Source organism: Nicotiana tomentosiformis, chromosome 12, assembly GCF_000390325.3.
Source record: "Nicotiana tomentosiformis chromosome 12, ASM39032v3, whole genome shotgun sequence".
NCBI classification, from domain to species: domain Eukaryota; kingdom Viridiplantae; phylum Streptophyta; class Magnoliopsida; order Solanales; family Solanaceae; genus Nicotiana; species Nicotiana tomentosiformis.
Window position 1 is genome coordinate 54,976,206 of NC_090823.1, and position 11,377 is coordinate 54,987,582.

Sequence of the window (11,377 nt, forward strand, 5' to 3'; positions counted from 1 at the left end):
GGTGAAATCCCGCTTGTAAATATTGTGGCATGGGTCAATCCATGAGGGGGTCCCCTTTGCTATGACAGAAGCAATCCAGGCACGCTCGTTGTCACTGTTGGTGAGTTTGGCATCATACTCAGTCATCCCTGACGACCAGTCCTCAAAGTATAGGTCATTAATGGTACCTGCGTCACAGAGTAATTGAACCTCTCGAACTTGGATAGATTGTAGAAATACCTTGTTCCTCTTTTGCTCAGCATTTCTTGAGGCAGCATAAGAAGCATAGAACTCCCTTATAAGTGTCTCATTATACTCATCTGAGATTTAAATGAAGAACTCCCATTGCCTCTTCTTAATGTTCTCGATCATGTGAGGGTAGTGCTCTTTCAGACCGTTTAGACTCAACTGCTTCTCCTCAAGAATTTTTCTCTTTTCTATTCCTTCTTTGTATAGTTTCCATGAGCCTGGGACCCCAAATCTTAGATCTTCCCCACCCTTCCATCGTGATTCAGCTTGTAGGTCAACGGATGGTAGGAGGTCAATTTGTGCCTCCTCCTCTTCAGACTGGGAGGAGTGCGTAGAAGTGTTGCGGGTTGTTTCAAGCCGGGGATGTTTAGACTGTTGTGCATGTTAGCTCAGAGCAACAACCAGTTTCTTTCCACGAATGAGTGGTGATCGCGTTGCAAGAGACTTCTTTGGTGCCATTCTAGATGTCTGCGCAAGGTAAAAATTAATTTTAAGATATGAACGGGGGGAATCTTTCCGCAATGCTGATCCTTGCTATGTTATTTTGTGTATGATTCGAATGTTTTTGGCTTTTTCTTCTATTTCTTTTGTTTTTGTGTTTTGTTTTTGATGTTGTGTGTGTTGTACAGTGTTTGTGTGTGAGTGAGGGTAAAGGTATGCGAAAGGTTTAGGGTCTTATACCTGAGCATTTTGCGGTGGGCAAGTTGATCGCATAACACATTATGCGGTCGCATATGTGTTGTGTGATGGATTTAAGGCTGGGTTGCTTACCTTCATTTTGCGACGCGTTCTGCGGTCGCATAGTTGTTATACGGGCCACATAATTTGAAACCTTACCGCATTTTTGCGGACCCAAATTTCCAATTTAACTGACTGTATCTGCGACCACTATGCAATTCGCAAAGTCATTATGCGACCGCATAGTTGCCGCAAATACCTTATTCTTTTCTTCACTCGCCTCAGCCCTTGAAAAATGTTTCATGGTATTCTGGGTTACATGCATTTTAACACACATATCAACCTGCTCAACACCAACAACTAAACCTACATAAATGAAAAACTAACAAAGAGGTGTTACCACACATGGGTTGCCTCCCAAGAAGCGCTTGATTTAACATCGTGGCACGATGATGTTGGTTCCGTTTGGGCTACTCAGTGGTGGAGGTTGGTCTCAGACTATCATTGAGAGCAAATTGTTCTACCAAGTGCCTTTCTCCTGTTGTGCCGAGGTAATGCTTAACCTGTTGGCCATTTAATTTGAAAGTTCGAGTTCTGTCCTCCGACTCCAATTCAATAGCACCATAAGGAGACACATTCACAACTTTAAATGGGCCAGACCATTTGGATTTGAGTTTGCCTGGAAATAACTTGAGTCTTGAGTTGAAGAGTAAGACCAAGTCACCAGATTTGAATTCTCGCTTTAAGATCTTCTTGTCATGAACAAACTTCATTCTCTCCTTATACATGGTTGCACTCTCATAGGCATGGAGACGGAATTCTTCCATCTCATTGAGTTGTGTCATTCTAAGGTTAGCAGCTCCGGCCCAGTCAAGATTCAACTTTTTCATAGCCCACATGGCTTTGTGTTCAAGATCCACAGGCAAATAACACGCCTTACCAAAAACCAACCGGTATGGTAAGGTGCCAATAGGAGTCTTAAATGTTGTGCGATATGCCCACAACGCATCATCTAGCTTCCTTGACCAGTCAGTCCTGTTTGCATTGACAGTTTTTGCTAGGATGTTTTTAATCTCACTGTTGGAAACTTCAACCCAACCACTCGACTGAGGATGATAAGGTGTTGCCACTTTGTGCTTTATGCCATACTTTTCGAGTAGCCCGGTGAAAGCCTTGTTGCAAAAATGAGAACCACCATCACTAAGGATAGCCCTGGGAGTACCAAACCGCGTGAATATGTTCTTCTTCAAGAATGTGGTCACACTCCTTGCCTCATTGTTAGGTAAGGCGATTGCCTTGACCCACTTGGAAACGTAGTCCGAAGCCACCATGATATATGTCATGCCATAAGAGCTCACAAAGGGACCCATGAAGTCGATCCCCCACACATCAAAGATCTCGACTTCCATTACAAAATTCATAGGCATCTCATGCCTTTTAGAAATTGACCCTTGTCTTTGACATTGATCACAAGCCTTGACCATTTGATTTGCGTCATGGTAGATCGATGGCAAATAGTAGCCATATTCGAGCACTTTTTCCGCCGTCCGGTTTCCTCCATGCTGGCCCCAACCGAGGAGTCATGACATGCCTTGAGAATTGGCATTACCTCATCTTCCGGAACACACCACCGAATGATGTTGTCGGCACAAATATGGAAAAAAAGGGCTCCTCCCAATAGTATTGACTACACTCCCGCAAGAACTTTTTCTTTTGATAAGCTACCAATCTATTGGGAATAAGGTCGCTAACCAAGAAGTTGGCAATATCGGCATACCAAGGAGCGAATGTGCCAGACAATGCCAATATGTGCTCATCTGGAACGGTATCATTGATTTCAAGGTTCTCTTTTGGCCTCCCTGCTTCATCAAGCATAGATAGGTGATCCACAACTTGATTTTCTGTCCCTTTTCGATCCTTGACTACAAAGTCAAACTCTTGCAACAAAAGGACCCACCGAATCAATCTATGTTTGGCATCCTTCTTTGCCATAAGATAGCGAAGAGCAGCATGATCGGAGTAAACTATCACTTTGGACCCTAACAAATAGGCCCAAAATTCTTCAAAAGCATAGACAATGGCAAGAACTTCTTGCGCAGTCACAGTATAATTCATTTGAGAACCATTGAGTGTCTTGCTTGCGTAGTAGATAGGGTGAAGGATTTTGTTATGTCGTTGACCAAGCACCGCCCCAATAGCGACACCACTGGCGTGACACATGAGTGCAAATAGAAGGGACCAATCGGGTGTGACAATAATAGGTGTCGTGGTGAGCTTTTCTTTCAATTATTTCAAAAGCTTTGAGACACTTCTCATCAAATACAAACTTTATATCTTTTTCAAGGAGCTTGCACATGGAATTTGCAATTTTTGAGAAGTCCTTGATATAATGCCTATAGAAGCCGGCGTGCCCCAAAAAGCTCCGGACACCTTTTACTGAAGTGGGTGGAGGAAGCTTGGAAATGATTTCAATCTTTGCGTGGTAAACCTCTATGCCTTGTTTGGAAATTTTGTGGCCCAAAACAATGCCCTCGTCCACCATGAAGTGGCACTTCTCCCAGTTTAGCACAAGGTTTGTTTCTTCGCATCTTTTGAGCACTTGTTTAAGGTTGTCAAGATAATGCTCAAAGGAATCTCCCACTATAGAGAAGTCATCCATAAACATCTCTAGGAAGTCATCCACCATGTGTTAGAAGATTGACATCATGCATTGTTGAATGGTAGTTGGGGCGTTGCATAGCACAAATGGCATACAACTAAAGGCAAAAGTCCGATATGGGCATGTGAATGTTGTCTTCTCTTGATCTTCCAAGGCGATATTGATTTGGTTGTAGCCGGAATATCCATCCAAGAAGCAATAGAATGACCTTCCCTCTAGCCGATCAAGCATTTGATCAATAAAAAGCATAGGAAAATGGTCTTTGCACGTGGCACTATTGAGCTTTTGGTAATCCATGCAAACTCTCCATCCGGTCACAGTTCTCATTGGGATGAGCTAATGTTTCTCGTTTTGGATCACAGTCATGCCTCCTTTCTTTGGCACACATTTCATCGGGCTCATCCAAGAACTATCGGCAATGGGGTATCCTACTCTGGCATCTAACCACTTGATGATTTCCTTCTTCACCACCTCTTGCATGGAAGGGTTTAACCTTCTTTGATGCTCCACACTAGGCTTACTTTCTTGCTCTAATTGTATCTTGTGCTCACAAATTCCGGCGGGAATCACTCGGATGTCCGCTATTATCCACCCAATGGCTTGTCGGTGTTCCCTTAGGAAATTCAACAAATGATCTACCTGCAAATCATTCAACAAAGAAGAAATGATTACCGGTAAAGTATCATTAGTGCCAAGAAATTCATACCTTAAGTGCGGTAGAAGTAGCTTGACTTCAAGTTGTGGCGGCTCAATAATTGAAGGCTTGGCGGGGGGAGTGACTCTATTCTCTATGTCAAGAGAAAGTTTCTTTGGTGCATAAGTGTAGGACCCGCGTCCTTCTAATGCATTCACCGATTCCATGTACCCCTCCATGTCTTCACCATCAAAATTCACCAATATAGCTGCCAAAGCCTCACCAAGGCATTCTTCTTCCATCTTCATCTCAATTGCGTCTTCTACTTCATCAACAACACAATGAGTGAGATGCTTTCATATCCATGTGGAAACTTCATACCCTTACTTGCTTGGAAGGTGACCTCTTCATCATTAACTCGGAACTTGATCTCATTTCGTTCCGAATCCATAAGTGCTCTTCTGGTAGCAAGGAATAGTCTTCACAAGATGATAGAGATTTCTTTATCAACAGCACAATCAAGGATCACAAAATCGGCAGGAATGAGGTACTTTCCCACTTTCATAAGGACATCATCAACAATCCCCACTGGTCTTTTGATTGAACGATCGACCATTTGCAACCTCAAGCTTGTAGGCCTCGGCATACCTAACCCCGCTTGCTTGTAAATAGCAAGAGGCATCAAATTAATGCTCGCCCCATTATCACAAAGAGCCCTTGCAAAATCTCGCAACCTAATAGTGCATGGAATGGTGTAGGCTCCCGGGTCTTCTTTCTTTTGAACGGTAGTTGTTGCAATGATGGAACTAACCCGGTGAGTCACATTCACCACTTCATTCTTGGTGGTTTTCTTCTTGGTTATCAAGTCCTTCAAGTATTTAGCAAAACTCGGCATCTCTTGAAATGCTTCCACAAATGGGATGTTCACCGATAATTGCTTGATAATATCATAGAATTTCTCGAGTTTGGTATCATCAACCCTCATAGAAAGTCTTTGAGGGAAAGGAGGGGGTCTAGGAATTGGTGCTAAAGCTTTTGGTTCCCCTTTTACCTTTTCCTTTACTTCTTCACAGTTCGCTTCATGGACATTCACTTCTTTTGGGGGCTTTTCAACTTCAACAACAATTAGCACCTCAACTTGTGCCTCAGCCTCTTGTTCAAGATCGTCCACTTCAATCATTTGTTCATTCTCTCCTTGAAGTAATTTCCCGATTCGAGTTGTGATTGCCATACAATGAGAAGTCGGGCCACTCCCATTACCTTTTGGGTTTGCAATTGTGTCACTTGGGAGTACGCACTTTTGCTTTGGATTTTGCTCTCTTGACATATCTCTCATTTGCATTTCTAGCTTTTGTATGGATACGGTATGTGACCCCACAAGTTCGGCCATGTTCTTCATTGAAGTGTTGTTTCTTTCTTGATTTAGCAATACTCTTTCAAGCATGTTGTCCAATTTGGACTCACTTGAAGAACCTTCATTACAATGCAAAGAGTTAGAGTATTGCCCCTTTGGTGGAACATAGGGGTTTGAACTCCGGTTTGCATAGCTGTTGTTGTTGTTGCTCCAATTTCCCTGACTTGAACCACCTTGATCATTTCGCCATTATTGATGGCCTTGCCATTGCGGGTTAGGCCTCCATTGATTTTGTTGTCCGGGACCTTGGTAGGATTGTCTTTGGTAACTACCTTGAGAATTATGGACATAGTTTGCTTCCTAGCAATCTTCATTTGACAAGGGTTGCACATCTTCCACGGCATATACCTTTTTTGTTTGGCTTTCAGTGAACATCTTGGTTAACACATTAATGTTGATGGCAAGCCTAGCATATAGGTGCTCCCCCGGTAGTTGCTTGAAGAAGAAACTTTTATCTCTGAGCTTGGACTTCTTGCTTTGTGGGAACCATTTAGCTAGGAAAGCTCGGACGAGCTCAGGCCAAGAGTGAATGGAATGAGGTGGTAGATTTTGAATCCATTTCCTTGCTTCTCCAGCTAATGAGTACTTGAATACCCTCAGTCTTAGGGCATCATCTGACATGTTGTTCTGCTCGTGCATCGCACACACATTCAAGAAGTTTCTAAGAGGTCGTGTCGGATCATCATCGGTAGAATTTCTGAAAAACCCCTCTGCTTTAAGCATTAGGATCAAACCATGTTCCACCTTGAAGGTAGCAACATCAAACCGTGGAGGAACAATGGCATTTGTATCCTCGATGTACTCATCTATATCCACAAAAGGAATATCTTCTTCCTCATACTCGGCCATCTTTACCTAGCACACCAAGCAAACCTAGCTAAGTGTGATGGAATAGAAAAAGACGTAAAGTAAAGCACACACTAAATAGTAATTTCAAAACCGTATTCCTCGACAACTGCGCCAAAATTTAATACGCTCAAATTACACCTAAATAAATGGTGTAAGGCAATCGATGTCAAATATAATAACCCAACTAGTTTGGGGTTGAATCCCACAGGGAATAGGTGTGAAACGATTACTTGAACAGTGTGTAACTTGATCTAGGTCGTAATTCTATAAATGTTAGCTTGAAAATGGTGTTGTAATTATGTGTAGTAAAGAAGCCGATTGTATTGTGAGAATGTATTTAATTTGATTAAGGAAACCAAGGTTGTGTCCCCATCGATGGAATGTAATGCTATCTGTGTTAATATGATATATTTCTAGTGAAAAGTCCTTTGATATGCAAATAGTTTCTAAGTGACTACCCAATATTTCCTAATAGGTGATTAATATCTTCACTTTAAGATTTTCCCAAATATAAAATATTTGCAATTAAAAATAACCAATTTATGACAAATAGAACCCACTTATTCCTAGGCGATTATATTAAACAAGGTTTAAAACCTTGAGTTTTTTATATTCAATTCTACCAAACCCTAACTCACTTTTTCAAGTAAAGATAGAGTGAAATGGAATTAGTTAATGTTTGCAACCACTAACAACACATGAAGCATAAGAACTGAATAAATATCAACCAACCATTATATATATATATATATATATATATATATATATATATATATATATATATATATATATATACACCCATCTAGGGTCCACAGCCTTAGTAGTTAAAACTAGCTACTCATACTAGAATCTAAAAACAAAGCGATAAATAAAGTCATAAAACTTACAAATATACAAGATTGTTTCTTCAAAAGTATCCAAATCAATGGTGCATTCAATGCTCTAAAAGTAGCCTCTTTTTCTAACTCAATGCCCCACATAAACCCTAGTAAATCTCTTTATAGCGGACTAAAAGTTGGGGTAAAGATTTGACAAAAATGCCCTAAAAGAGCCCTTCTGCGACCGCATAATGGTCGCATATCATGTATGCGTTTCGCATAGTTGACAATTGCATTGCAGAATTTCAGATATTCAAGCCCAGATTTCCACCGCATTTCCATTATGCGGTCCGCATATCATTTATGCGACCGCATTTTCCATCGCAGATATGCTACGCAGATTTTTCAGTTGCAATTATGTGGTCATTATGCGATCACAGAAGTGTTATGCGACCGCATAATGGACAGCATATTCTTCTCTTCAGTTGACCAACAAACTGATTCAGTTTGCGGTGAGTATGCGATCGCATATTACTTCTGTGATTGCATACTTGCAGCATTCCTGTCCTTTTATGGATTTTTGACTTCTTTTTCATGTGTTTGGGTCTTTAAGTTTCATGCACTATAAAACACCAAAACTTCATAAGAATTAACTTAAAATGCATTGAAGGACGAGCTAATCTCTATGTAATTGGTATCAAAAGTACCAAAATTCTACGGCACTTTAGGTATGTTACGTGTTGTGATGTCTCATGGATGGGGTCTAGTGGTAGGTTTCTGGCTGATGGAGTATGTATCATGTAGGTGCTTCAGAGTCGTTAATGTAATTCCCGTACATTTTATATGATGGCATGATAGATGTTGTGCGATGTGTGGGGTTGAGGTTTGTATGTACAATGTTGTGGTTCAGTTTTGAAGTGAAGGTCATGAATTTTAGACAGCATGGACGGTCTCAGATGTTTAGATGAATGCTATTACTACTTGGTATTACCTAAGAAGGGTGTTCATTATATAAGGCGCACCATGTTTTGACTTACGAATGCTTTATTGCTATTGCGGTACTTGCCAGGTTGATCAACTGCTGATGTTCAGATTTTGCTATGTAGCATGGATGAATTATGGAAGTATTTCTCGTGGAATGATTGTCTATAGAGGATATGTCAATCACTTGAGTGGTCGAGTTGGGATCGGATATGGTGATTCTGGTATTCTAGGGATTTGGAGACAAGGAGTTCTGAGAGGCATATTGTTCCTTGGTTGCAGACTATGAAGGTACGACCAAAGTTAAATGGCTAAAAGTATGTGTCATGGATAGGTTATTGTGGAATTCTGGGGTGTTATCTATCTATTTACGGATGGCCAGAGCTGGTTTGGGGGCCCATTGGTAGGCCTAATGAGGATAATACTACACTGGGTTGGATTTGTCGACTCAGCACTGCTATTGTTGAGGAATGTTTCATTCAGTTAGAGTTGAGCTTGTCTACGTTTTGATAAGTTCTATGTGTTACTCTTCTATGGTACGACGGGTTGTGGTCTGTTGGTTATTTGCACACGTGATGTGTTTCTATTTAGGCCTTATGGAAAAATTAGAGCGAGATGGTTCTTGGAGTGTCGAATGTTTGATTGCGCCTTGGTTATGGTATTTCCTATTTGTGGTATGTTCTCCTACATGTTTCTCCATGGTTATGGTCGTGTACTTCATGCGTTTGTTGTTGATTTGCGTATTGTTGTTTATTTTGAGCATTACGGCTTGAGGTGTTTTATGTGGACCGGTATTTTGCTGGGGTCACAAATCACAGCGGAGTTATATTGGGACATGATCCTTTGGGTAGGTTTCGTGTGTCTTAGTTCTCTTTGTGTGATGGGTTAATAGCATTGCGCTCGTGGTGGTACCCGTTGAGCATACAGGACGGTTCTCTCACTTCCGTTTCCATTGTTGGGTACATTTGAGTTGTTGTTATTGGTGCACGGATTTCACGATTTGTGGCTTTGGGTTGTATTGGTGTAGCACGACAATAGAACAACTTGTATTTGATGAGATGAGGTCATTGGACCTGGAATGGGTGCTATCAGATTTGATTACGGTATGTTTCGAAGAATAATGTCACTAAACAGCTTAGAATTCAGCTATGGCTCTTGTTTAATGAGAGAGCTCCATAACTTTTCGATATGATAAAGAGTTATGAGTTTCTCCATGTTTCCTTCATCATTGGCAGTGTATGAAGGGTTGGAAGAAGGTTTTATTTGATGTGAGGTTTATTACCGGTACCGGGTTTGCTATTGAGCAACTATTGTGGTCGGAAGCTATTGCTATAAGTATTTGTGTTATGTGGTATATATTATGTGATTACATCTTGGATTATGGTTATGGCTTAATACAACTTTTTCAGACGTATACATAGTGTAGATGCAAGAATGTGGTCTTATAATGAATTCTGGATATTGGAAATTTAATTCAAGGGCTTATAAACTAAGGTTGAAGTAAGGATCTTCCGTTAGGTTATGGTGTCAGGCTTAGATGGATTAGGGTGATTTGGGATCACCCATGGGTATGTGCATGGTGATTTTATACAGTGTTTTGATGACTTTGGGACGACTCTTGGCACGTTCGAGGACAAACGTATGTGTAAATGGGGGAGAATGTAACGACCTGACTAGTCATTTTGAGCATTTTCATTATGTTCGGTTGTTCGAGGGCATGTGTAGCTTCGTATGATATATTATGACTTGTGTGTATTGCCCATTTTAGTTTTCGTGTAATTAGAGATTGATTTGGAAGAATGGTTCTCACCTAGAAAGCTTTAAATTTGAAGTGTTGACCAAAATTGACATTTGTGTATTTGACCTCGGATAAGAATTTTTATGATTTCATTAGGTCCATAAGGTGATTTTAGGACTTGAACGTATGCCCGAATTTTCATTTGGATGTTTCTAGAAGGTTTCAGCACTATTTGGCAAAAGTTGACAATTTAAAGGTTTGGAAAGTTCATAAATTTAGCCGGGAGTTGACTTCAATTCTATCTGATTCGTATTGTTGTTCCAGGAGTTGGAATAGTCTTGTTAGGTCATTTGGAACTCGTGTGCAAAATTTGAGGTCATTCCGAGTTGATTTGATATAGTTCGGCACGAGTTTTGGAAGTTGAAAGTTCAAAAATTCATTAAGTTTGATTTGAGGTGTAATTCATGATTTTGATGTTGGTATGTGTGAATTGAGGCCTCGACTAGGTCCGCGTTATGTTTTGGGACTTTTTGGTATGTTCGGACAGGGTCCCAAGGGGCTCAGGTGGGTATACGACCTATTTTGGACAATTTTCCCTTCATGTGTGGTGGTTGGTTACTGCTAATACTGGTGTTGCACACCAACTATAATGTGATGACCCGATAGGTCATCTTATATTTTAGAACTAAATTCTGTGTTTCGAGGTCTCAAAAACCACTTTTAGCCTTCCTCGAATTGCGTGCGTAGCCCGGGTGTTCTTCAATAAGGCTTATATGTTAAAAACTAATAAAAATAAGATTTTTTGCCTTAAAAATTAATTTGAGTTAACTTCGGTCAACGTTTTGAGTAAACGCACCCGGATCCATATTTTGACTCTCTCGGTGGGTCCGTATCGAAATATGGGACCTGGGCGTATGTCCAGAATTGAATTTGGAGGTCCCTAGCTTGAGCTATGAATTTTTGTTTAAAATTGAAAATCTGGAAGTTTTATGATTTTTAAGAATTAACCGAGGTTTGGTTTTGTTGATACCGGGTCCGTATTTTTGTTCCGGAGCCCGGTATAGGTCCACTCTAATATTTATGACTTGTCTATCGAATTTGGTGAGAAACAAAGTTGATTTGACGTGATTTGGATGTTCGGTTGTGAAAATAGAAGTTTTAAAGTTTTCTTGGAAATTTTCATTTGATTTGGTGTCCGATTCGTAGTTGTAGGAGTTATTTTGGTGTTTTGTTCGCGCGAGCAAATTCGTATGATGTTTTGAGACTTGTGTGCATGTTTGGTTTGGAGCCCCGAGGGCTCGGGTGAGTTTCGGATAGGATACGGAAGCTTTTTACACTTAGAAATCTGGTTTCTTGTGCTTCAGCTGATATCTGGTGT

General features: G+C 40.7%; 1 pseudogene; it reads right to left on the reverse strand.

Moving 5' to 3' along the window:
• Window positions 1-306: 306 nt before the first annotated feature.
• Window positions 307-5,541, reverse strand: LOC104105277 (uncharacterized; annotated as a pseudogene).
• Window positions 5,542-11,377: the final 5,836 nt, after the last annotated feature.